This window comes from Zalophus californianus, chromosome 10 (genome assembly GCF_009762305.2).
Source record: "Zalophus californianus isolate mZalCal1 chromosome 10, mZalCal1.pri.v2, whole genome shotgun sequence".
Classification (NCBI taxonomy): Eukaryota; Metazoa; Chordata; class Mammalia; order Carnivora; family Otariidae; genus Zalophus; species Zalophus californianus.
This window is the reverse complement of record NC_045604.1, coordinates 51494495-51522486: the sequence shown is the minus strand read 5'-3', so window position 1 is coordinate 51522486 and position 27992 is coordinate 51494495. Positions and strand designations below refer to the sequence as shown.

General features: G+C 43.7%; 1 protein-coding gene across 4 annotated transcripts in view; it reads right to left on the bottom strand.

The window, feature by feature from the left end:
• The window catches only part of TNR (tenascin R), a 424235-nt gene extending 396578 nt beyond the window's left edge, over nt 1-27657 (bottom strand). For all 4 annotated transcript variants that reach the window (XR_003523289.2, XR_003523290.2, XM_027613061.2 and 1 more), the window contains exon 1: nt 27247-27657. The gene's annotated coding sequence lies outside the window, so the exon portion shown is untranslated. The remainder of the gene's footprint in view (nt 1-27246) is intronic.
• Between the last annotated feature and the right edge of the window lie 335 nt (nt 27658-27992).

Below are 27992 nucleotides of genomic sequence, written 5' to 3'. Positions count from 1 at the left end.
AACAGCGAGGTCTGATTCAGTTGCCTCCCCCAGGAAAAGAGAATTCATCTTTGCAACATCTCAGAATGAAGGACTTCTTCATGGTGGGCAAGTTCATAACCTGTGTGGGTCTGGAGTTGATTCCTCCTTCATGCTAGTGGGGCTTAGAGGCCAGGGATGGTGGCAAAATGAGCTCAGCTGCTCTACCAGCTGCCTGAGCAGGCTGTGTTTCTGGTGAAGGAGAGCTAGACTGCAACTGCCCTATGTCCTGCACATACATCAGCCTGGGCTTCAAGTCTGAGCACGGAGCTATTGACTCAGCTGATCAATTTCCGAGTCACAGGCAGCCAGGTCCATGAAAAATGACTCTGTTGCCCATCACCCCACCCCACCCAGCCATGGCTAATGAAAATGGAACAATTTTCCATTTAGGAATTGCTCCTAAGCTTCACTTTGTCCTTCTGCCTCCCAAACATAGGCGTTCCCACCTGAGCCCTCTGCTCTTCTCTCTCTCTGCTCTCTTTCTGAAATTAAGTACTCCATCAGCCTCAACTACCACTTCTGTAGGAGACGAATTCTCAAGATTCCCCATTCCTGGGTCTCCGCCCAAACTTGACACTCACATGGCTCTAGCTGGGCGTTCCTGCCTGACAGTCCAATAATTATTGCCCTTAAACATGAGATATCTAAAAGCAAACCATCTTCCTTCTAACCCCCCCTCAACTGTGCTGTTTTCCATGCTGTAGCTCACATTCTTGAGAATGGCACCCAGTCTCCAATCTTCATCATCACTTACACACTACCATTGCCAGCCAGTCCTGAAGGCCATGTCTTTCAAAAACCTCTTGTCCATCTCTCACTTTCTGTTCCCACTGTCACCACCTTTATTCAGACCCTGTTTATGTGAACCTGGGTGCTTGTGATAGCCTCAGTTTGGAACCTCTCTGTCCTTCCCCAGTGCCAGTGGGGCTCAGTCCAAGCTGCACAATGGGATCGCCTAGGTGCTGGTCATCTGAAAGGCTACTCAGGTGATCCTAACACATAGCCATGGTTGAAGATGGCTGTTCCAGCCAAGTTGGACTGTTTGCTACATGCAATACCCTCTGCCCACTCCTTCCTCTGTAACTGGGCCCCCACTCTTCCTTCTGCCTAAGGTGACCTCCACTTTTCTCTCCAACTATGGAAATGCCCCCTACCTTTCCAGACCTAGTCCAAATGTCACCTCCTGTTTGGAATTTTCTGGATCCCTCCCCAGAATTCCTGTATCACTTATACATAATACACTCATAATACACACCCTGCTCTTCCTTGTGTGATGGTCTGCGATATTGTTATATCCCTTTTATCTACTGTCACTTCCTTGAAAGATGAAAGCCTTTACTTGCACCACCTGACTTGGAGCCAGAAAAGCAAACTTTGCATTCTGACACCTCATGAATAAAACTTTGGCTTTGAAACTTTGGATAAGCTATTTAAAATCTCAGTTTTCTGTTCTACAAAATGGGAATCATGACTCCTAACTATTTTATGGAAGTACCGTTAATAACTATTGCTAGTTTAACGATTTTTGCCTTTTGTGTTGTTTAACAGTAGCTTGGACCAATTAGCTACTTAATAAGTGGATGTTGAATAAAGAAATGAATACATTTGAATTTTTATCATAGACTTTTTTTTACTCCTCCTAAAAATAATTCCAAATTAGAAAATCAATCCACTACAGTGGGACTCCTAGGGTCATGGGCCCAGCAACTTCCTACAGTATAGTCAAGCATGAAGACATCTGCTTTCCTAACTACCCTTGACACAGGCCCTTGCTGTGACATCTAAACCATGTCCTTTTTGTCAGGTGTCAAGACCAAGAGTGGGATGTTACAGCTTCACTGTCTTCATGCAGGCTGGCCTCACGGCTGAATGCACACACAGGCGCACACACAAACAGTTCATAAATTGTGCAAACCCTTTCACGGTTACCTACACAATCAAGAAAGCCAGCTTTGGGGCTCCTGGGTGGCTCAGTCGTTAGGCGTCTGCCTTTGGCTCAGATCATGATCCCAGGGTCTTGGGATCGAGACCCACATCGGGCTCCCTGCTCGGCAGGAGGCCTGCTTCTCCCTCTCCCACTCCCCCTGCTTGTGTTCCTGCTCTCGCTATCTCTCTCTCTGTCAAATAAATAAATAAAATCTTAAAAACAATGTTTAAAAAAAAAAAAAAGGAAAGCCAGCTTCCCGGGCAGACATTCTCAGAGCCAGTACTCCAGAGACAAAGCCTGGGCCTGGAGACCTATAACACATGGCAGAGGGCTCTGTTTAAAAGTACTAAAGATTCCTACTGTCAATGGGTAGCAGCCATTCCCTCTTGGGACCAGGCACCTAATGAGTTAACAAAATATATTTTTCAAGAGAAGGACATTGGTCTGGGGGAATTCTGGAGCAAAGAATGCTCCGACTTGAGGAACCTGAGATCACGGGTCAAAGTATCATGTAGAGCAGGGGGTGTCTGCCAAGCAACCCTGCAGTGCTCTGCCTCAGTCCCTCCCCAGCCACCTCTCTGCTGTGGCCTTCTCTGGCCTGCATTCCCCAGCCTCTGTGCTCATTTAAATGCTCATTTATGTTTCTGGATGAATAATCCCTGAAAGCAACTAGATTAGCAGAGTCCTTTATCCTGACTCACAGCACTTGCATCTCTGAGGAGCACTAAGTAATTAGAAAACATTATCCTATTCATCCCACAAAACCCAGGAGAGGAAGGCAGGAGACAATTGCCCTCCTGAAGCAGAGGAACTAAAGGCCTGGATGGGAAATGAGGTGGCCAAGGTCACAGTTAGGCAAAAGCAAGGGGCAGAGTGGGCAGAACCCACAGTGTTGGTCACTTGGGGGTTTCAAGGCTGGGCAGCGTAGTAAATGAGTTGGCCTGGGGGCTTGGCAAAGCCACTGAGACTTTCCTTCTCTCCTTGATGAGTCCATTAACACTTTCATTCTATCCTGAATAAACTGATAAACTGAGACTCCAGTACCCCAAAGGGCCAGAAAAACCCAGAACCTTGTAAGAGTTAGAAGTGCCTTGGCAGTCCCTCACAGGGCTTCTTCATTTATGCAGAAGCCCAGGGGGACCATGATTTGTCCAAGGTTACAGAGATTGTTAATGCCCAAGGTGGGTCTAGAATTCAGGTCTCCTGAGTCTGCCCAGTGCTTCTTCAGGATGCAGACCACCCCATAGAAGAGTTTCGGTTTCCATTTTCATCACCATCTTAGAGTGCTGGAATATTTCTGACCAAGGGCTTCTCTGAATTTTCCTCCTAAGCCTTCTCATTTCCACATGGTCATAGGGAAAAACCACTGCTGAAGAAGTCCCAGCCTTGACAAGAGACAGGGCCTGCCTGGCAGGTGACTTCCCTGCAATCTTTCCAGGACCACCCCACTGAATAGCACATTTCTGCCTCAAAAGGTGAATCAGATTAGTGTCCTTATAAAAGAAAAAGAGACCAGAGTTTTCTCTCTCTCCCCACCATGTGAGGACAGAGCAAGCCAGGAAGAGTCCTCATTAGGAATTGAATCAGCCAGTACCTTGATTTTGAACATTGAGCCTCCAAAAACTGTGAGACCAAATTATTGTTGGTTAAGTCACCTGGTCTGTGGTATTTTGTTATGGCAGCCTGAGCTGACTAACGCACCTCCCCATCCACAATTCATTCATCTTTCAACCTCCTCAGGGACACCAGTCCCAGTCTGGCACTGTGCTCAGGGCTCAGACATTAACAAGGCATTTACAAATAAATAAAAAAAATAGATGTATAAATAGATTGGTAGGTTTATTAAGTATTTTAAAAGGCATAATGCACTAAGTGGCCAAATAGAGGTATTTTATAATGGGAATTGGAAACAATGGGTTTTAGTTTTAACAGAGCTTCCAAAGGCAGTGGAGTTTGGGCATGGGCCGCCTCTTAGGACAAAGGTTTCCTGCCTAGTGGAGGAAGGAGGACCATGTCTCAATCAGGGAGAAAGTAGATATCCTTGTTTTGCTCTCCTTGAAGGTTTTAGGAGACTATATTATAGTTCTGATGCTGGCTTAAATGACATCATCCATGCTTTGAGGGTTTTCCCTCAACACCCAGGTTGATTCCCACATCTTCTGTGGAGACCATGTACCACACCAATCAGGACTTGGCCATCAGCTAACTCAACCCTCTCATTCTACAGACTGAGGAAACAGATTCAGTGACATGACCTGGATTTTGAGTCATCTTCTTGGGTGTAGTTTTCTTCATTGTGCTTGCTTTGTACTTCCTCCGATGTGCACAAGGCTGACTCTTGCTCTTCTCGAGGGGCTCAACTCAAATGTCACTTCATCTGGGAGACATTTCCTGACCACCCTCGTTAAAGCAGCCCCCTCTACCTCCCAACACACCAGTTAGTCTGTAACACATTATCCTACCTCCCTGTTTTCATAGCACTTACAGGGTCTAAAATAATCTTATTTGATTATCTGCTTATTAACCCTCTCCTTAAGTTAGAATGTAAGTTGTTTGAGAGCAGACTGGCACACAGTGAGTGCTCAATCAATACTTGTGGACACACAGAGCTATGCGCTTCGTGGATAACTAGACACACCCTGGCTATGTTTGCCCCACCCAAGACTTTAAACCAGATGGATCTGCCCACATGCCACCTGGTTGCCTCTCATTTGACTCTCACTTGAAGCAATTTGACTAAAGTTCTGTTCCTAAAGATACCTTGGCTTCTGTTCCTTCTGCTCTTGCAGTTACTGGCTCCAAAATCCAGCTTCACCTTCCCTCCAGGTCTCTTACTCACAATGGGCTGCCTCTTGCTTTAGCACCACCCTGAATCTCTCTTTTATGTGGAGGAAGAAGCCTTGTCTTTCTTCCTTAGTTCCCCACCCTTCTCACACACACACACACACAAACAGAGGGCATCATCCCCTACGCCTCCATATCCCTCTCTATCCCAACTCTCAGCTCCTGAAACCCCCACTCCCCCACTCCACCTTACCAGCCTGCCACTCCAGTTGAATGTGCCTTTTCCCTCTTCTGCAATCACAGGACAGCAGTGAACCTGGCATCAGGATTTATTTTTAAACTCAATCACGAGCACCTGGCTGCTACTCTAGCTGTAACTGGCTTCCAGAAGTAGAGCCACTCCTTTGGTTCACGCACACCAGAACTATAGAGCTACCCTTACTCCCACCAGGAGTGCTCAGCTTACCTGTCCAGGGGAATCATTGATTTTCCTCCCCTGTCACACCTGGTTTCTGTCCTCGTGCATGACTTCTCCTGTTGCCACCCTCCTGGGCCTCTGCCTGCAGGTGGAGAGCTTCATTTTCTTGATGTGTGTTTCCTGGTCATTCCCTCCTCCTCTTTCCCTTTACCTGGTTTGAATTGTGAATAATTCATGTGTTTCCATGATCCTGCCACGTATTTTCTCCCTCATGAATCAAATCCCTGAGACACAGTTTATTTTCTCACCATCCTCTGGTCTGAGTTGCTGACAGGGACAGGGTTTATTCCTGTAGGTCATGAATGGAGGCCAATACTTATGCCTTGAGACAGTTACCATTTTTCCTATTCTGCTCTTCCATGATGCTTGATTTTTCTAGTGTATTTTAAGAGGTGTATTTTTGTATAATATTGCATGTTTGGAGAGATAGATATATAAATGGGTAGTTATAGAAATAAATAGATGCACAACTAGACATAATTATTTCCCCATACAGTTTGCTCAATCACCTTTCTTATTTATTTCAAGTTTCCGGGAGGAAAGTGGCAGGTGCTTTTGAAGTGCTCCTCATATGCAGTGGATGCCCTTACCCCCAATTTGTAGCCCCCATTCTGAAAAGTGGCCCTCATAAGGACCTTCATAATATCTCAGCTCTTATCTAGGGTCTACCAGAGTGTTATCTCCATTCACGTAGCCCCCAAATATCTGTTGAGGGCTTACTATGCACCAGGGACTGGGCAAGACCCTAGGAATACAACGTGAGCAAAATAAATACTATCCTTGATCTTTTGGAACTTACAGACTACTGGGAAACTGGATATTAATTAAGCCTATGTGTCTCTATACACATACGTGTGTGTGTATAAAATATGTATTATATATACTATACATCTATTTCTCAACTGATAAATCTGATATGTTTATATGAAATTTGGTATTTTTATTTTTAATATTTTGATCACATTTGATAAAAATGATATTAGATATATAAACTATATATATATATACACACACACACAGAGAGAGAGATTTCTAAGCTGACAAATTCAAAACCTGTAAATATAAGGAAATTGTGACCACAAAGTCAGGAAAGTAGTTAAAGGAGTTATCTCTGGTGGAAGGAAGGGTTTATGATCAGAAAGATACATACAGGGTGTCCGTGGAGTTTTAGTAATGCTCTATTGCTTGACCCGGAGGGTGGTTACAGGGAACTTGAATAATTATTATTGATTACATTTTATGTTTAGGTTTTATTTACACTTCTGTGTATATGTTACATTTTACAACTTAAAAACTTTAAATGAAGAGAAACTTACAAGTTTCCACGAGAGCATGTAATAGGGGCACATGGCCTGCTTTGGAGATCCAGAAATGATTCCTGGGAGGAAGAAGCATTTGAATTGAGATTTGCAGATGAAGATGGGGTAGGCCATCAAAAGAACTTGGCAATAATTTTGTTACATGTCTCCCCTAGAATGCATGTTTCATGAGCTTAGAGGTCTTAGTCACCGCTTTATATTCAGAACCAAGGACAGTTCCTCGAACATTGGCGTTTCTTACCTGCGCACTCTTCAATGTGTTTGTTTCTGCATTCCAGATGTGTCATGGAGATGGAAGTGAAGTGATGGAAGAAAGCATCTGAGTTGCCAAGTACATAAAAAATGCAATGAGGACAAAAAGATTAGAGTGTTTAGAAGCCACCCTGAGGATCCCAGCACTTCTGTCATAGAATGGCCAAGTAAATGAAGCAGAAAATGGGTCATTTAAATGATAGTAAATATGATGAAAGAAAACATTTAAGTTACTAGTGCTACTGGGTATGTTAAAACACCAATCTTCAAAGATTACCCAGGAATAAATGGCCAAACCAATGCCATCCAACTAATCTTTACTCAAACAGGATAATATGAGATTTTAAAGCACAGAGAAAAATGTGAAATTATAAAAAAAAAAAAGACTGGGTATTTTTAAAATATTCTTATTTTCCCAGAATAATTCATATGATAGCATGAAATGATATCCTTCAAAGTAATGGCTGTTTTTCAGTGAAGTAAATCTGATATACAAATAACCCTTGATTATAGGCAACAGAGGTAGAAGAGGGCATGCCTGAGGAAATTAGCTTGAATGAGCCCCAATGTGGCATGCAAGGAGTGACAGCCAAGCAAAAATAAGGATATAAAGAGGCAGCAGATCTACACTAGACTGAAATGAAGATCTTCTCTCCCATACTACTCAAAGATAACTCTAAAGAAAGGGACCAGGTCATGATAAGGGACCTGCTTAAGGAATGACAAAGGAACTCTAATGACAGCTTGACCCTATTGTCTACTAAACAGTCCGTGTGGGGTCAAAAAATGGTGACTCTTTTTCCAGGGAGTCATATATTGCCCAGAAATTTTAGATCTATGAGGTTTTTGTTAAAAACCCCAAATTTCTCCATAGTAACTTTCAAGGACTACAATTTTCACAACAGTGTTTAGAGTTAGCCAGGTATACCTGCTTAAGATCACAACCAAGACTAAACCAAATCCCAGATCTATCTTTCTACTGAGATGAAGGTTTCTGCAGCTCACAATGATGAAGCATTCAGAAGACAGCAATGACCCAGCACATTCTAGTGGAAAAAGCACTGTGATGGCAATCTAGCTGGTCTCGGTTTTACCACTAATTTGCTATGAGACTTCCCTACTCTGGCCTCAGTCTCTTTGTCTATAAAATGAGAGAGCTTTAAGTGCTTTCTAAGATTTCTCTAAAATCTAGGAAACAGATATTGTAAAAAGTCCTGAGGTGCTGAGACTGGCATTTTTTGGTTAACCAATATGAGTGGCACAAAGTGAATAGTAAAGGGAGCTAAAAAATGGAGGTCAAAGAGATAGGAAAGATTTCATTGATCAGGGTAAAACATTTTAACTTTATTTTTAGTGTGAGGGAGATCATTGGAGGACTTTAAGACCTTCCTTTAAGGAAGGAAAACCATCTGATTTAAATTTTCAACAGATCACTTTTGTTTTAGGTATAGATTGGCTCCAGGGGAAGAATGGAAAGAGGAATAATGGCTGGGGGCTTTTGCAGTAGTCCAAGCAAGAGCTGGGGCATTCATAGTAGAGGAAGGATTTGAAAAGTTCCTTAGAGATAGAGTCAACAGCACTGGCTGATGGAATGAATATGGAATGGTGAGTGAGGACAGAGGAATGAATGATGACTTCTAGATTTTTCACTTGAGCAACCAGCTAGGTGTAGTACATTTTACTGAGAACAGAGAAACTAGAAGAGGCAAGTTTAGGGCATCAATGAATCAAGAATTTTTTTTGCACATATTAAGTTGGAGATCTTATAAAATATCAAAGTAGAGATACCAGGTAGACTGTTGGGGTGTCTAAACTGGGTTCCAGAAAGATGTCAGAGCTAAAGGCATGGATTTGGTTAGCCATTGGTGTGTAAGTGGTATGTGGCCACCTGAGGTGAATGTGAGGCTGAAGAAGGCTGAACTCTACAGCTCTCTAACTTCTAGAGATTGAGTACAGAAAGAGAAATGAGCAGGGTAGTGAAACAGAGGGAAAACCTAAGAAGTCCATGTCACCAAAGCAAAGGGGAGACAATGGTTTAAGAAAAGGAGTAATTGCCTAATGATGCTGAGAGGTCAAGTACAAAAGTAACAGAAATGATGATGAGATTTGGCAACATGAGGTCACTGTGCTTTCAGTAAGTTTTGCCATCAATGAGAGTTGAATAATAGAGTGGAAACTAGAAGGAGAGTAGAATCAGGAGGGGCTTTCATGTTTTTTAAGGTTGGAGATAAGCACATTTACATGCTTATTGGAAAATGAAGAAGTGAAGGGGAAATTGAAGATTCAAGAAAGAAGTGGTGATAATTGCAGGAAGAAACTTAGGAAGCATGAGGTGATGAGGCCCAGAACCCAGAGGGGGCTGGCATTTGCATGGAGCAGGGGCATGGCAGCCAGGAATAAGGAGGGAAGACCGAGAGGACAGGCACAGTGATAGCAAAAGTTGTGGAGTCAGTGGCAGGAAGATGAGGGAGTTCCTGGCTGTCAAAATACCAGTAAGTCATCAGCTGGAAGAAATCTAAAAGGGAGTAGGCAGTCTTTGGAGAAAGGAGATATAAAATTGTCATTTTGGACAGTGGAAAAGTAAACATTCTAAGGAAGAGTCATGGAATTGCCAAACTGTTTTCAGTATCCACTTGAGATTTACAGTCATAATTGTAAAGCAACAACAGTTGGCACAATTATTTTTCTCTGACATGTTAAGCATGATCAGGAGGTAGGTTTAACCAGGCTTACACCTGACAAGAAGGTGAGTTCAGGACAGGAAGTCTGGAGACATTTTTGTAAGAGATTAATGGCAAAATGGTGGACAGAATCTAAGCCTGGTAAAGTGAGGCAATGGATAGTGAAATAAAGGGGCAGGGGCAGGGGCTTGGAGAAGTCAGTGCCACTCTGTAATTGCTGCATCTGGAGCACTAGAGCAGAAGAAAAAGACGAGTGGCCAGAGTCAGGAAGCTTAAGAGCAGGACTTTGGAAAAAGTGCAGGTAATGGCACTGTCAAGGGCAAGAATATGGTGGAGGAAGTGGGTGGGCCCTCTGATGCTGTCATTAAAGTTTGAGAGAGCCATTCCTTGCTTTCCTGACCTGTGTATCATCTTTCCTTACAAATGACCAGAAAGATAGTTTCCTAACAGGCATGATTTAAAGGACATTGCCGGAGCCCCATCACCCAAAATATCCCTACAGAGACATGTAACTGGCTTCTGACATTCTGCTACAAAAGCTTCCTTAATTCCTTTCCTTCTGCTTTCCATAACTGCCACCACCTAACCTATTAATTCATTATCAATCATTTATGCATAGGTGTGATTTAGTGGCTCAGAGCCTTTCAAGTAAGACAGCAGCTGGCTGCAATCAGATTTTAATAGGTTGTAGGGCACAGCTTTTAGGAAAGAATCTGAGTAGGGACCCTGCAAAGGGAGAAGGGGGTTTGGATATAAATATCTGTTGAGTTCCTACTATGTGCTCAGCTCTGCTCTAAGAGTTTTGCCTATGTAGTATTTGAGATGCCATTGTTTCTTCCTATTTATGCAGTAGGAGGACATAAAGAGAAATCTCTATCATCTGCCCAAGCCCACAGCTAATGAGTGATGAAGCCAGTGTCTGAAGTCAGAGCTGCAGAGCCCAGGAAAGGTGTTTGGATGTGAGGAAAAGACATTAAAAGAAGAAATGCAAGGGCCCTGAGACACGTCTTGGCAATCCTCATAATCCTCATCTCCTAGCCCCTTTCCTAAGGACCTTGAATTGCGTGTGGCTGTTTTTTTATTTTTATTTTTGTTTTTACTTTCTTTATGAGGCTGTTCCTTGATGAGTTTTTTCCTCCCTTCTGGATATTTTAAACAATAATTTAAATTTTTATTAGGTGCTCAGCCTATTTGAATTGCTGACATACAAATCAATAGGGAAGAACTTTCCCGGACTGGAGCCCTGGCATGGGAGCCTTCCAGCCACATCCTCTTTGCAGAAGAGGAGTTGAAGAAACAGAACAGACAATGTCCTTAAACAAGCCACAGTTAAAGGAAACAGAATGAGCATTCAAGGTTTCTGGTCCCAGGGCTTTTCTTTCTTTTGTTCTCTATTCCTCATTCTCACTAAACAATCTCGCCTTTAACCTCTGTATTAGCAATCAGAGTGGTGTCATTTTTACAGGAGGAAGTAGAGAAAGCAGCATGGGTGGCTGAGAACCTGGCCACATGTTTTGAAAAGGAGAGCAGAACAGCATCCCCCAATTCTGTCAGAGATGAGGGGTTTAGTGGTCCCATCGACCCACCTCCAAGTCCCCACCATCGCTCTCTGGCTTAGAGACCTTGTAGTAAAAGATATGGTTAATATAAAAGAATATATCAATGGCAAATAGAATTTGGTTAGGCTGTGCTGTGTCTTTAATTGTCTGATGAACAGGGCAACAAGCTTGCATCCTCCAACATGGCAGCACCATGATCCAGTGATCCTGTGTTCCCGCTACATTCCATCACTCAGTTACCTTTCAACATGCCCTTTCTATGGCTCTAAGCTTTACATACACTGTTCCTTCTCTGGTTAATGGGGTATCCGATCCCCTTCCCCCCATATAGCTGGCTCCTAGATATTAACACTTCATTATACTATCTTTGTGGCTTCCCCTCCACCCTGACCAGATTAGGATGTCCTCAAAGACAGGGAGCCATTAACAAAATGACTGGGTCAGGGTAGGTTAAAACAGAGAATACAGAGAATACTGGGGTGCCCGGGAGGCTCAGTCAGTTAAGTGTCTGCCTTTGGCTCAGTTCATGGTCCTGGGGTCCTGGGGTGGAGCCCTGAATCGTGTTTCCTGCTCAGCAACGAGTCTGCTTCTCCCTTTCCCCACCCCATCCCTGCTCGTGCTGTCTTTCACTATCTCTCTCTGTCTCTCTCAAGTAAATAAATAAAATCTTTAAGAAACATTTTTAAATTAAAAAAACAACAACAACAGAGAATACAGGATGAAGACCCATTCATTCATTCATTTAACCAATTTACTAAACACAGTGGTTCAAGCTAGGAATCCAAATGTGAATAGACAAAGTTCTTATTCTCACAGAGTTTGCATTCTATTGGAAGGAGACCAACAGCAAGAAAAAAGTCAAATATTATGTTGGTTGGTGATAAATGTGATAAATAGTAACAAAATGGTAGAGTGACAAGGAGAGCTATTTTGTTTATTTATTTTTTTAACCTCTCCCTATTTCCCCCCACCTCCCAGCCTTTGGCAAACACTTTGCTACTTCCTGTTTCTAGGAGTTCAACGTTTCTTTTTTAAGATTTCATAAATAAGTGATACCATGCACTACTCCTCTTTCTCTGTCTGGCTTATTTCACTTAGCATAATGTCCTTCAGGTTCATCCATGTTGTCACAAATGACAGGATTTTCTTCTTTTCTAAGGCTGAATAATATTCCTGTGGGGGTGTGTATGTGTGTGTATTTCACATCTTCTTTATCCTTCCATCCATCAATAGACACTTAGGTTATTTCTATACCTTGGGTATTGTGAATAACACTGCTGTGAATATGGGAGTGCAGATATCTCTTTAAGATACTGATTTGAAAACTGTGGAAAGAGCCAAGATGTCCATCGACAGATGAATGGCTAAAGAAGATGTGGTATATATACACAATGGAATATTATGCAGCCATAAAAAGGAATGAGATCTTGCCATTTGCAACGACATGGATGGAACTGAGGGGTGTTATGCTGAGTGAAATAAGTCAATCAGAGAAAGACATGTATCATATGACCTCGCTGATATGAGGAATTTTTAACCTCGGGAAACAAACTGAGGGTTGCTGGAGTGGTGGGGGGTGGAAGGGATGGGGTGGCTGGGTGACAGACATTGGGGAGGGTATGTGCTATAGTGAGAGCTGTGAATTGTGCAAGACTGTTGAATCACAGATCAGTACTTCTGAAACAAATAATGCAATATATGTTAAGAAAAAAAAAAGAAGAAGAAGATAGCGGGAGGGGAAGAATGAAGAATAAGTCGGAGGGGGAGATGAACTATGAGAGACAATGGACTCTGAAAAACAAACTGAGGTTTCTAGAGGGGAGGGGGTTGGGGGGATGGGTTAGCCTGGTGATGGGTATTAAAGAGGACACGTTCTGTGTGGAGCACTGGGTGTTATGCACAAACAATGAATCATGGAACACTACATCAAAAACTAATGATGTATGGTGATTAACACAACAATAAAAAAATTTTAAAAAAAAGATACTGATTTCATTTCCTTTGGATATATACCCAAAAGTGGAATAGCTGGACCATATGGTAATTCTATTTTTAATTCCTTGAGGGACCTTCATATTGTTTTCCAGAGTGGCTGTACCAGGTTACATTCCCACCAACAGTGCACAGGGCTCCCTTTTCTCCACAACCTCATCAACACTTGCTACCTCTTATCTTTTTGATGATAGTCATTATAACAGGTATGAGGCAATATCTCCTCATAGTTTCGATTTGCATTTCCCTGATGCTGAGTGATGTTGAGCATCTTTTCATGCGTCTGTTGGCCATCTGTATGTCTTCTTTGGAAAAATGTCTATTTAGGTCCTTTGCCCATTTTTAATTGGATTATTTCTTTCTTTCCTTTTCTTTTTTCATTTTTTTTTTTTTTTTTGCTATTGAGTTGTATGAGTTCCTTGCATATCTTGGATATTAACCCCTTATTGTATACATGGTTTGCAATTATTTTATCCCACTCCATAGGCTGCCATTTCATTTTGTTGATGGTTTCCTTTGCTGTGCAAAGTTTCTCAGTTTCTTATATTCCCATTTGTTTATTTTTGCTTTTGTTGCCTTTGCTTTTGGTGTCAAGGAGAGCTATTTTAGATAAGATTATTAGGGCAAGCTTCTCTGTGGAGGTAACATTTGATGCTACTTGCCTGGTGGACACAGGTTCTATGTTCTTTTGCTAGTGTTAAAACAAGGTGGGAGCTTGTCCCTGTGTAGTGCTGTGATGAGTGACTCAGGTTCCCAAAATGGCTGGCAGGGTAGGCAGGAAAGCCAAGACTCTCTGTCCCACAGGAAACTTGGCTGTCATAGCATTAAGCATTAATCTACTGAGGGAGCTATCTCAGAACACGTTGTAGAAATGAAAGGACTTGAAAGCCTGATGCGAAAGTCTTTTAGGGATATCCCAAGCCCTGTCCAATTCCCATGAGATGCTGTAGAGCCCACGGGAAACGATTTTTTTCTTCTGGGTATCTGGGCAGAGGATCTTCTTGATCTTTGTGATTTCAATTACCAGCCCAATCACAGCACAACAGAGCGGGCTATAAAATGATTAAATCCAAAGCTTCAAGATATGTGATCTCAATTCTGTCACTTACCACCTGTGCTATCTTGGACAAGTCATTCAAACTATAGTAATTTCCCCATGTATAAAATTGGAGTAATTAATAAGAGTCATTTTGCTTACCTTCTCAAATGGTTGACCAAATATAATAATATATAAACATATTATGAAAATTATGAAGCACAACAATGTTAAGAAGTTATTGCTACTGGGAAAAGGTAATCAACATTTATTGAATACTTATAAAGTGCCAGGAGAGCTATAGACGCTACCTTATTCAATTTTCACGAAATTCCTAAGAGGTGTTAGCATCCTTACATTAGAGTCAAGGAAGTAGAGGCCCTGAGAGATTGAGCGACCTCACCAAGAGGGCAGAGCTGGGCAGAGCTAGGATTTAAGCTCAGGTCCACTGTCTTCAGAACGGAAGCCCTTCTCCCTAACTCTGTGTCTTCCTGCCTGTGGATGGTTGGCCCAAGCTTGGGATAGATTCTCAGCCCTGAATCACCTCACCCAGAGCTGAGATATGCATTTCCCCACCCCAAAGTTCCTGGCTCAACCTCTGTGCAAGAACTAAACACCAGCCTCTAACCAAGCCTGCATTGGGGTGCCCATACCTCCTCTGTCCTCAGTGCTTCTGCTCCAGGATGAACCTGCCTCTTGGCTCAGTCTGCCACACTCTCTGGCACATTTTGGGGTTGGGGGAGGCTCTAAAGCACTGCACAGCCCACCTGCTCCTTTGGCTGATATCCTGCCATCATCCCCATCTCTGACTACAGAGCAGAGATACAGCTGGGTTACTTCCAGCTGCCCTATGCCCCCAGCCAACACTACCTGTCTCCCCTGCAATCATAAGTGGTCCTGACCACCGCTGGTGTGCAATTTTCATCCTCACAGCTGAACAGGAAACCTCAACAGGAACAAATTGGGCTTTGCGGCATCTGCTTGTCATACTCCTCCCAGCTGGACCAATCATTTGAGAATCCATTACAAGAGTTTCATCTTGCACAATGGCAGAGCACAAGTGAATGGGTAGTTACAACTGTGGTCCAGATAATCCCCAAAGTGGATAAACCACAAAGTGAATGAAGCTTTTGTGGATAGATGAGAATTGACACCACCTTCACCACCTTGTGAGATTGGATGAAGGAAAATGCATTTAAGAAAACTCACTTGCCTTGAAGCTGGAGTGGAAGAAGTGACAACACTGAGCCCCCAAGAGAAATAGTGACTGCTTTGGTCTTATTTTTAAACCAACCTTTGTGATTCAGACAAGCTTGTGAGGACTAGGATTCTCCAGTTTTTTTGCATCTTTCTCTCTGGCAACAGAGAACCTGGGCAGTTTCTGAGTGATGCTCAGGACAGCATGGTAATTAAGTGCGAAGAGTTCTGGGGTTCAAATCCTGGCTCTGCCATTTATTGTAAACCTCCAGGAAAATTAAGTAATCTCTCTGTGCCTTAGTTTTTCCATCTGTAAAATGGGGATAATAATCATACCTCACTCCAAAAGTGACTGTACAAATTTATTAAGTTTTTGTGTGTGGAGTACTAAGATCATTGCCTGGCAATAGTTTTAATCCTGTAGGTGTTAGCAATTATTATGTTACTGAAAAATAGGCATGGAGCTATTTTTGGATCCAGCTGGTGATTTATCAATCCAGGAAATCCAGAACATCCTAGAAGCAGCTCTTGGGTAACCACTCCCCACAATTCCTACCTCATCACTCTAGGGGTCTGCTCAGGCAGCTGCTGAGTCTAACTTTGGGGTGAGGAGAAAACTTCAGAAATGAAGAGTCTCTTTCCCTTCCTAGCAGCCTTTGCCATGGGCTAATAATCCCTTTCACAACATTTGACCTTAAGAGCTTAAAAGGAAAAGGGCAAACATTTCAAGGAGCAGGAGTCTGGTCTCCTCCCAGGTTCCCCACTGGGGCAGAGCTGGGGATGTCAGATGGGATCCCTGGCCTGTCAAATGTGGTCTCCAGGGACACACAGGAAAAGAGAGAGAGAGAGAGTGTGCTCCATACCATTCACTGTCTCCTGGGCTACAGCCACAGAGAAGTGGGTCTGGGGGAGCGGGGAGGGACCTTTGTGGGGTCAGAGGGAGGATGCTGCCAAGGAAGCCACCCCAGACCTTCTCTGGTGGGGCTTTATTTTTTTTTCCCTCCCAGTCTCTAAGGATGGCTGCCTGAATCTTTCATTCTCACTAAATTAAGCTGATAAAATACAAATGAAAAAGGGGCGGGGGGGGGGGAGGAGCATAAGGCACTCTTACTCTGCATTTTAATAACTCTTGCACTGTGCCTCAGACCATTTTTAATAAAAGATTGACAGATAGCGGTCTCCCTCCCCCCGCCCACTCGGCACATATCAGGGTCCAGATCAACGACACCCTTCCCTCTCCTCCAGAATATTTCACTTGGTTCCTCCCTTGGATGGAGGCTGACCCAGGAATGAAACCTATGCCTTTGGCATGATTTGCTGACCTCTTGAGGGTTAAGTCTTGAAAGGCACCCGTAGGAACCCAAAGATACTCCCCAGGGAACTGTCCCCCAAGTGAGCAGCATTCCTGCCTCTGAGATTTTCCAGGAGCCAGTTATAGGAACTCAGACAGGTTCCACTACAGGGGCAATCATCAGTCAATCTTCCCCTGAGTGTCTGCTATGGGCGCTCTGGCCCAGAGGCCTGTGTAAGACTGAGATGAGAAGAGCTGGTAGCAAAATGAAAAAAGGGGAGGGTGCAAGTCACTGCTGGTCTTCCCAATGTACTTGTTCCTGCAACCAGGCTCAGGCCACACCCCTGGGGAGACTATAAATCAAAGTAGCCATGTGACCCTGACCTCTACCCTCAAAATGCACCTTTTCTTCCATAGACACTTCCATCGAGGGAGAACTGTATGGACTGAAGACCCTGTGTGTGCTAATGGCTATTATGAGCCTTCATATACAAAATGATATCTCATTTAACCCACGCAGCGATTCTGAGAAGTAGGAACTGTTTACTGCATTTCATGGTCAAGGAAAGTAAGGCTCAGAGAAGTCAAGTGACTTCCCCAAGGTCACACAGCCAGTAAGTGGCAGAGCCAGGATTCAAATGCTTGTTTGTCTGGGTCTCACCTAACATTTTTGCCAGCCCCATGTGGGCAGTGATGGGACGCAAGACAGGCAGGTCAGCGCAGGCTTTGCAGTCTCATCGCTGTATCCCACCTGGAGCTCCTAGGAGCATAAATCTGGCAGCTTCCGAGGTGGATGAGAAGCCAAACTTCCTCAAATTGTTTTATTTAAAAACCAGACTCCTGACTGTTTGAAGGCACTTGATTTTGGCAGTGCTTTTTCCCTTTTCCCTTTTTTCTCACTGCCTTTAAACAGCCCTCAAAGATAAGGGGAATGCGCAGTTGCTGGGGGCCTCGCTTGCAGGTGCAGGTGCGCAGAAGACCTGCTTCTCCCACCCTGCCGCTGGCCCTGCAGCCGGGCCACCTGGGAGCGAGCGGATGTGAGCACACCGCAGCTCTCAGGGGGCAAAAGGCTGCAAGCCCTGAACTGCTCTGCTCCTGAAGTATAGATACAGATGAAGTCTTTTGCTTTTATAGTGAGTTTCACTGGCATTAAACTTCATTTATATCTCTATAAATATATACAGCTTTGAACGGGAGGCTTTATGGCTGGATTTATAAGTTCTAGCTCCCCGTGGCACAGACTAGGTCACCGTGAGGGAGACAGCCCCTTTATAGCCTGCATGGCCCCTGCCCTTTCCGACATGACTATGTGCAGGAGGGCTCTCATCTGGTATTCCAGGCCTCCCCCCTTCCGCTGGCAGGGTTCCTGGGCCTGGTGCTGCCCTCTCCCCATCTGCACATACCTCCCCACTCACAGCTGGCCAGGTGAAAGGGCATGGGGCTGTGGGCCGATTTCCTCCCCACACCTGTCCCTTGGCCAGGGCCCCACTGCCGACCTGGGTAGAGGCTGGATAGGCTGGCAAAACAGGGTTTATTAAGGTATCTGTTTTACAGAAATCCATTTAGACAAACAGACCATCCATGCAGATGCCGGTGAGCAGTGGCCACGGGGTTTACAATACTTCACAAAGCAGGCAGCAGCTTCTCTCCCGATGCACTTGCAGAGATAAATTGAAGGTAATCTATATAAACTCAAGCCTTTGAAATTGCACACCGTCAAAAAATTCAAACAATTACTCTAGCCCAGCCAGGAGGTGGCTGTTAGATGTTCTTCTTATGGAAAACAGAATTATAAGGGAAGGGAAAATGTTTCATAAAGAAAACTCAGAATGGCAGAAGAATCTGGAGGGAGGGAAAGGCAAGAGGAAAGGAATCCAAAGGTTCGTGGTCCCCAGCTGAGTGAGGAATGGGGCTCAAAAATCCAGTGTCTCCTTAAGGCCCAAATTAATTTTAATCCAGTACAATTTCCAGGTAATTAATTGGCAAAAGGCATCTTTCAGATATTTTTAAATATCAGCCTGCCGAGTTCTTGGTGCTGAAGGGGGAGAAGAAAATATAGCCAACACATGCTCTTAAAATCAAGGTGATATAAAACATGGGCCAGCCCAGATCATTAGCATTTGAGGAGAATGTAAAATCCAGTTCAGCCCAGATGATTGTTAGCTTGTTAAAACACAAGTACCCCAGGCTGCACCCAGGCCCCAGGCCTCAAGAATTTGCAAGTGGCTCAACCATTCATGCTCCATGCCAGGCACTGTCCTAGACACTGTACTTCTGTGCCATTTAATTTTCATAAGAACTCCTTAACGAAGATCTGATGAATTCTATAGGCTTTTTGGGGTGGAAAGGATAGTAGAGAGGCTCCTGATGAGGGACCTCAGATTAAGATGGGTTAAGTACTGGCCCAAGGGCGCAAGGTCAGGCATGGCGGAACTGGAATTTGAAGCCAAGTTTCCTGGTCATTAACTCCCCAGGTCTTTCTTCTTGTAGCGACTGTGGCCCAGAGGAGGAGAATATGGCCAAAACCAAAGCTGCAGAGAACAATGGAAGGACTTGGGCTCTGTTTCAAAAAGATTGGGTTCAAAACCAGTCCTGCCACCATCTAGCTGTGTGTCCTCAGGCAAGCTATTCAGCCTCTCTGAATTTAGATTTGTTGCCCTCCATCTCTGTGTTCTGTCTTCTATTACAAGTCAAGTTGGGCAAAGACCAGGGTCTCCCTTTCTCATTTGGCTGGAGGAGGTTTTCCTTGCCCACCTTCCCCCTGAGTTGTTGTGAAGATTAAATAGGAGAAGATACATACAGCAACTAGCACAGAGCCCTTCACATGGTGACCTCTGTTAAATGAGAGCTATTTTTTCCCATAATTGTGAGAATCAAGTGAGACACTGTATTTTACCGCCTGGTAGAGTGCCTGGTCCATTGTGAACATTCCATAAATAGTAACTCGTGTTGTTGTTGCTGTTGTTATTTAACTAGGGAAACAATTGTAGGAATTCCTAGACTTAGGTTGCGCAGAACTAATAGCAAATGAGAAAGTTTTTATTAAGCTTTGTTGTATGCTAGGCCCTATGCTGGGCTCTTTCAGCCCTAATAGAATCACCTAAGTGGAGAGGCACCTAGATTATTTACATATAAAGATCAGCAATAGGGGGAGAAGCATATGGGAATAGCCCTGTTCTTACCTCATCAAAACTACACCGTGTATTAAAAAAAAAAAAAAGGTTAGCAATAATGCAAGATGTAAAATTCCTCTAAGGATGTTTAAGAGGAATCACAACGAAGCCATCTTTAATTGCCAAAGGAATGATAAAGGCAACAAAAGAAAGTGGTTAAAGCACAGACTTTGAACCAGCCCTATCACTACCTAGCCGTAAAAGTTGAACAAGTCACCATGCCTCAGTTTTCTCACCTGTAAAATGGGGATAATGGCATATGTCACAGTGTTTTAGCCACTAAATGATATAAAGCGTTTAAAGTGTTTGTTGTTAGTAATAACAGCAAACATTTATTAAGGGTCTTCTCTGTGCCATGCACTTGGCAGAAACTCATAGAAAGCACTCATTCCATGTTGGCTGGTGTTATCATTAAGCAATAGAAAGATCCAAATTGCCAGGGCCCAGAAGTGTGAATTTTTAGGGGAACTAAAATCAAAGACCAAATTCTAGCCCAGAAACATTGCTAAGCTGTTGTCAAATATTAGCCATTCTGGGTTGATACTGTCCTGGAATCAATGTTCTAGGCTTTTCCTTCTTTGTCTCTTTTATACCATATGATACGATAAAGACACATCCAGATTAAAAGAACCATGAACTCCTCAAGAATCCTGGTAATAACGTTTTATTGCATAAGCATAAGATGTTATTATAAAAACCAAGTGGGGGTGATCGTGGAAGTGCCCTGCTCTCAGGGCATAGGTACCTTAGGAGATCAGAGATAAGATCTTCAAAAAACTGTAATGAGTCTACTGGCTTATTTGTCCCTGACCCCAGAACTCCTTCTCCCATCATGGAGTCTCACCTTATAATGCATAAACTGGGAAAGACCAAGAAATGTGCCCATAAAGTTGAGGGATATGTCTCCCCTTATCTCCCAGTATCTCCCTGAGGTAAGACTGGCACCCTTTATTGGAGGAATAGAGGAGAGTTTAGTATCCCAGTCTACTTGAACTGCATCTGTTGCACACTTACCAGTGAGGACCAGAATACAGGAATCAGATCCAACTGAAAAGGGTAGTGGCTGGGGGGAACGCACCAACACCCTACTTATCCTCCTTGATTTGCCTCTAGGAAACCACCTGTGTGGTTCTCATAGGAGAAAGGGAAGAATTTCAACCCCAGTAAGAGCTATGACCGGACAGTTTCCGTTTCCCAATTTATTGGAGAGTAAAGCAGAGGCAATTGACCAGAATTAAAGAAGCAGAGGAGGAAGCAACCCAAATGTACATCAGTGGTTGAATGGATAAACAAAACATAGTACATACACATGATGGAATGTTATTCAGCCTTAAAAAGGAATGGAGTCCTGACACATGCTACAATATAAATGGACGTTGAAGACATCATGCTAAGTGTTATAAGCCAATTACATAAGGACAAATATGGTATAATTACACTTATAGGAGGTACCATGTCTGATTCATGAAGACAGAAATAGAGTGGTGGTTGCCAGGGGCTGGGGGGAAGGGAGGCATGAAGGAGAATAATTGTTCAATGGGTATATAGTTTCAGTTGGGGAAGATGGAAACATTCTGGAGATGGATGGTAGTGATGTCTTACCCCAGAGAGATACTGGGAGATAGGGGGAGACATAGCCCTCACCTTTGTGGACACATTTCTGGGTCCTTTCCAGCTTATGCATCAGCATTATGCACAACGATGTAAATGTACTTAATGCTACTGAACTCTACACTCAAAAAAGACTAAATTGGTAAGTTTTATATCATGTATACTTTATCACAAGGAAGCAAAAAAGGAAAAAAGAAGAGGGTAAGGCTGTTTAAACTCCCTTTGCCAACTGACATACTGGTTACTTGCTGTGTTCTAAATAGATCAATACAGGTCTAGTCCAAAGTCATATTTCAAGGTAAAGATGTAGTGATTCGTATATACCGTTGGAAATAGCTTTTAAAAACCTATTCCAATTTCCCCTTCCCACTGAACTTGTTCTTAAGATGAAACTCGATTTAGGTGGGGAATCTCATCCGACCTTTTTTAACACAGTCTAGAGTTAACAAGGCAAATGTGTGTCTCTACACTTCTCCCAACTCATCTACTGAAATTGGTTTTGTGGAAATCATTCAAATTTTGGATTTCTGCACAACTTCTACCTAGACATTAAGAAATCCTCACCATGGAAACAACAGATGTTGGCGAGGATGCGGAGAAAGGGGAACCCTCCTACACTGTTGGTGGGAATGCAAACTGGTACAGCCACTCTGGAAAACAGTATGAAGCTTCCTCAAAAAGTTGAAAATAAAGCTACTGTACAACCCAGCAATTGCACTACTTGGTATTTACCCCAAAGATACAAATATAGTGATCTGAGGGGGTATGTGCACCCCAATGTTTATAGCAGCAATGTCCACAATAGCCAAACTATGGAAAGAACCAAGATGTCCATCAACAGATGAATGGATAAAGAAGATGTGGTATATATATGGAATATTATGGAATATGGAATGTTATGCAGCCATCAAAAAGTTGAAATCTTGCCATTTGCAATGACATGGATGGAACTAGAGGGTATTATTAAGCGAAATAAGTCAATCAGAGAAAGACATGTATCATATGATCTCACTGATATGAGGAATTCTTAATCTCAGGAAACAAACTGAGGGTTGCTGGAGTGGTGGAGGGTGGGAGGGATGGGGTGGCTGGGTGATAGACATTGGGGAAGGTATGTGCTATGGTGAGCACTGTGAATTGTGTAAGACTGATGAATCACAGACCTGTACCTCTGAAACAAATAATACATTATATATTTTTTTAAAAAGAAGAAGAAGCTAGTAGGAAGGGAAAAATGAAGGGGGGGTGAAATTGGAGGGTGAGATGAACCATGAGAGACTATGGACTCTGAGAAACAAACTGAGGATTCTAGAGGGGAGAGGGGTGGGGGGATGGGTTAGCCTGCTGATGGGTATTAAAGAAGGCACGTATTGAATGAAGCGCTGGGTGTTATACGCAAACAATGAATCATGGAACACTACATCAAAAATAAATAAATAAATACATACATACATACATACATACATACATACATACATAAACAAGAAATCCTCACTGTGACTCTCTTCTAACTTGCCATGGCTCAGTGGCTTAGTACCCTACACTCCACTCTGTGGGATCCTAGCTAGGAGAGCCAACTCAGGAAGGAGATTTCCCATAAATGAGCTGACTGGATGCATTCTCTGAGATAGGCAATCCCAGAAAGCAGCAGAGCTTGGGAAGAAGGTGTTCAGTAGAGTCCTTGAGTGAAGGAAGGTAAAGTATATGTTTGCCCACTAAGCATATAAACAGCTCTATGACCTACTTAGACAAATTTTGAGGCCTGCTAAAGTCCCTGATCTACTGCCAAAAATTCTAATCTGTTAGTTGAGGACCTTATACTCAAATTGTGCACAAAATGCCTCATCTCTATCCAACATTCCCTGAACATCTACAGATACAGAATGGGAGAAAATTGAACAGGCAAGGTGACAAGACTAATTATGTAGGGTGTGGGTGTGTGTGTGTGTGTGTGTGTGTGTGTGTGTGTGTGTGCATGTATTTTTTCCCTACCAAAATCATCAAAATCTTCTGATAAATTCTTTGCTTCTTCATGGTATAATAGAAGAGACTCTTCAACCTGGCCTACAACCAGGGATGGGAGGGGCACCTGGGTGGCTCAGTGGGTTAAGCATCTGCCTTCAGCTAAGGTTGTGATCCCAAGGTCTTGGGATGGAGCTCCAGTCAGGCTCCTTGCTCAGCAGAGAGTCTGCTTCTCCCTCTGCCCTTCCCCCTGCTCATGCTTGTTCTCTCTCTCTCTGAAATAAATAAATAAAATCTTTTTTTAAAAAAACTGCTAAGAAAAAAACCAGGAATGGGAGTGGAATTGACATCCCTGGATGAAGCTATAAGGGTATCATGGTACATGATTTGCCCCAGAGTCTTCTGGTTCTAAAGCCACTTTTGAATAAAGAGGAACAGCAATCTCCTCAGCCAAGACCTTTGTAGATGGAGATGAATTTCATGGCATTAGCACTATCACAGTGACCTTTCCTTATCTCTTTCCCTAGTAAGTTCACACAGGTACTCTTTCCTCACCTCACCCTCCCAGAGCCCAGATGAGATGACTCATGACCAGCCACCTGAATGCTCAATTCCAAGTTTTTAATAGAAATTTCAACATCATCTCCATGCTCTGTACCATCAAATAACAGGTCAGCTCAGAGGTAGAGACCTGCAAGGGCTTCCCCATTTCCTATTTGGATTTGATTGTGGCTTGCACACACACACACACACACACACACACACACACACACACTCACTCACACACTTGAAATGACCATGTGACTTCCCAACACCATGACCATAAACTTGGATGAGGAATACACCCCTCCCCCACTCTCTCAGCCACCCAGTAACAATAGCCTCAGACCTCTTAAATGTTCTGTTAAAAGTCTACTATGGTCTACATGACACATCTATTAAATAACACATTAAGCAATATATTTCCACTGCAAAAAGTAACAGTGAAAGCCATGGTGAGAGAAGTCGGAAGGTGATGAGATTAGGGGAGGGAAAGATTGATCAGAAAGAAGAAGAAGGGAAATCTTGTATATTGTGTTTGGGGTAGTGGCTAAATGGGTGTATGTAATTGTCAAAACTTACTAATATGAATAGTTAAGATCAGTACATTATATGCAAACGATACCTAAATTAAAAAAAAAATGTAACAGTGGCACTCTCCAGGCTAAAGAGTTGTGGAGAATAGGGCAGGATGCCAACCTTTTTTTTCCTTCCACCTTTCTTGACATCTCTCATCTCCCCTAGATCTCAGAGGCAACCCAGCTGAGTCTCCCCTGTTTCATGAGTGAGGGCTAGCTATGAGAATAAAGTGGCTTTCTCTCAAAAATGCTGGCCAGATGTGAAGGCTAGGGCTGCCAAGGGAGCAGAGGTTTTGTATGTGGGGTGGGCTTGTGTCCAGTCTCCCACTCCTCTCTTAGGGTTTCTGTAGGTGCTCAGAACGTAGCCCTCCCCCTTTCCCTAGTCATCCTCCTCATATTCTGAGCCACAGAGTACTCAATGTAGCTGCTCCCAGAGAAGGCTCCAAGGAGAGAAAAGTCATCAAATACCTAAAACCAAAATATCCATGGCAATGTGCCCTGGAAAGATGACTTTAACTGGGATTTCTAGGGCAAAGGGAGTGTGGCAATCAGGTGCATGACCTCAGTCCAGTTTAGAGGTCATGAGCTGGGAGTTCTCTTTTTTACAGTATGTCCAAAGAGCTCTTCAGCTGGCTCCCAACCATCTTCTTGGTTGAGAATCTAAGGCCAGAAACACCTTGAGATTCTCTTGATTCTCATTCTTCACCAGGGAGAAGCCACTGCTCTACACTGAGTTCAATAAAAGGTCTCGGTTGCAAATCTGTCCACTGGGGAAAAATACATCCCTGCTCTCCCTCACATGAGCATTTCTGCATTTCACAGGTGATGAAATATTAGGAGACCAGAAGTTCTATTTCCTTTCCACTTTTGCTACCCTCTAGCCTAGCACTTTAAATGCCTATGTCTCCCCATTTATTAAATGGGCCCAGTAATGACACTGAGCACTTCTTTCAGAGAGAATTTAAGGGCATTAATAAGATAATGACCACTACGTATGGTGACTTCAGTAATAAATGGTGGCTTTGGATAGGGTCCACTGCAAGGGCATGAATTTCTTTTAAACCTTCAGGGATATGTCATGCAGATATCTATCTACTTTCTTGTTCAAACTGGAAGATTTCAAGGATGGGAGGAGTTTGGAGAGTTGAAATTTCAGTGAGTTGGTGTTGGTTTCTGATGCTCTGCTTTGTCTATTTCAATCTATTTTCCCTACTTAAACCTCTGATTTCACTATTTTGTTCACTGCATTCCACTTCCTGCCATTCTAGGGAGATGTCAGGGTTTCTGGATTCAATGGCAAGCATAGTTCCCCCCCCCAAAAAAAAACAATGGTGACATTTCACTCAGGACTATGACTCTCACCCAGAAGGCCCCCAACCAGAGACAGAGAGTATTTTGTTCAGTTTGGAGGAGCGGCCCAGAATGCTGAATTAAAAGAAAAACTCAGAGTCACCACCTTAGAGTTCACTGGGGGTTGGAAGGAATGAAACCACCCATTCTGACTCTCCTCTTGAAGAAAGTGAGCAGAAGTTTAAATAATTAGGGTCCAGTTCAAGGTAAGGTTTGCTCTTATCAGAAGCTCCATCTCTTTAAAATTCCCCTTGGAATGCAGGCTTCATGGAAACATGGATGATTGAAGGAAGTCCCCAATATACCACTTGTTGAATGAACCCACCCAAGCAGCTGTGAGCGAGACTGAAGGGCAGGAGGGTACAGGCAGATAGTGTTGCCAAAGAAAAACAAAGGCAGTTGCGGAGAATTGATTGGACGTATTTCTGAGGGGCAGGAAGCAGAAGAGACAGAGCAGTACCTTTCCAAAAAAAAAAAAAAAAGTGACAATGAAGTTAAAGCAATGATGAGTCCATCAGTGGAACCTCTCAGTGTTGGAGAACATAGCACTACCTCAAACCTTTTTGAGTCAGGACCGGTCTAGGTTCATTTCTGCTTCCCCAGACATAAGGAGACAAGCCTTTCTCCTGAGCTGTCTTTCACTGGCAGAAAACAAAGAAGAACAGACTTTGTCCTCTTTCCAACCACACATAGTCAAAAATGACCAAAAAAAAAAAAAAAAAGTGGAGATCACATCCTGCCCTCTTGTAAATGTAGTATAATCCACATTGGGCAACCTCTGTAAAGCTCAAGACACTGATGCTTTCCTACCACCATGAAGTCAGGGGGATCTCAGCCCCCCAAACCACCCCCAACCTGCTGCTTACCTGTTGAACCTGCCCACTTGCCACAGATTCACACCAGGAGAGAAAGTAAAAGGTCAGACTGGGCTTTCTCCACAGCAAGAACCCAGAGATCCTGGGGAAATTGACATTTAAAAAGCCACCTCTTCCAAGCTCTTACAGAGGAGCCTAACTTTTCCCAACCCCCTCAGGCTTCCTTTGCAATACTTTCCCTCCACGGTTTGTCCAGAAAGAGTTAAAGAAGGTGCATGGCTAATTCCCCAAACCCTCCCTCTTATCTACATGGAAAAAGAACAGCCCTACACGGAGACACACAGAAACCCACTAGCAATTTACCTCAGACCTCACCTATCTTATGCAACAGCGCGCACACACACACACACACACACACACACACACACACACACCCGAAGGCCAGAGTCCACATCCCCCTTTAATTCGGTAGACAGTTTTGCGCCTTTCTTTTCTCTACGCAGAACCCGGCTCGACTGGAAAGCAGAAAGATAGATGTAACCTTAGTGCCAAGCGCCTTGTAGGAACACACAGAGACACACGGGAACCAAAAAAAAATGCATCTCATAGCTCTATAGCTCTCCGTGGTGCTGAAATCACGCCAGCAAGGAAATCGAAGGAGCTTAGTGCGCTGGACTTACCCGGGTGAGGGTGGGCGGCAGGGGAGCGAGAGGAGCTTCCTGCGAAGAGAATTCTTGTCTGTGCGGACTGGAACCAGCTGATGCGCTCACCTAGAGAACCCACCTCTCTCCCTTTTCTTCCTTTCCTCCTTTTCTGGGAGGAAGAGAGGAGGCTCCACGAAAGAAATGAAACCCAAGCTGACAGGGCTAGAGTGGAAGGAGAAAGAGGAGGCAACAAAGTCAGGTGGCTTTACTCCACTGGTGGTAATTCCTTGGGTCAGGGGGGACCCCTCTTCTCTCGTTCTCTGTGTCTGTGCCTTTCTCGGTCTCTGCGTGTTGAGCCAACAGCCTTAGCACAGTAGGTTCCTGCCTCTGACGTGAGAGACAAGGAAGCCTGGGACTGCTTTGCTGTCTCTCTCTCACGCGCTCTCTCTTTTCCCCTCTTGCTGAAATTTCAGCAGCATGATATATTTTTTTTAAAACCTTCGTTTTTTTCCATCCCCCTACAAGCAGCCCCCTAGTGGACAGAAAAGAAAAGCATCCTGAGTCCTTTTAAACAGTTCAGATTCAGACACAGGAGCAATCTCAGTACTCACAAACTCCTGGGGGCTGCTTCTGCACAGATAGGGTCCTGTATAGCCAGAGCCTTCCTTCTGGCCAACCCAGATAGGAAGAGAGAGGGAGGCAGAGGAAGAGGGAGAAGACAGGAGCTTTTGCAGATTCTTTGTCCACAATTGCAGAAGTAAAGGGTGGAATGGGGTGTGGGA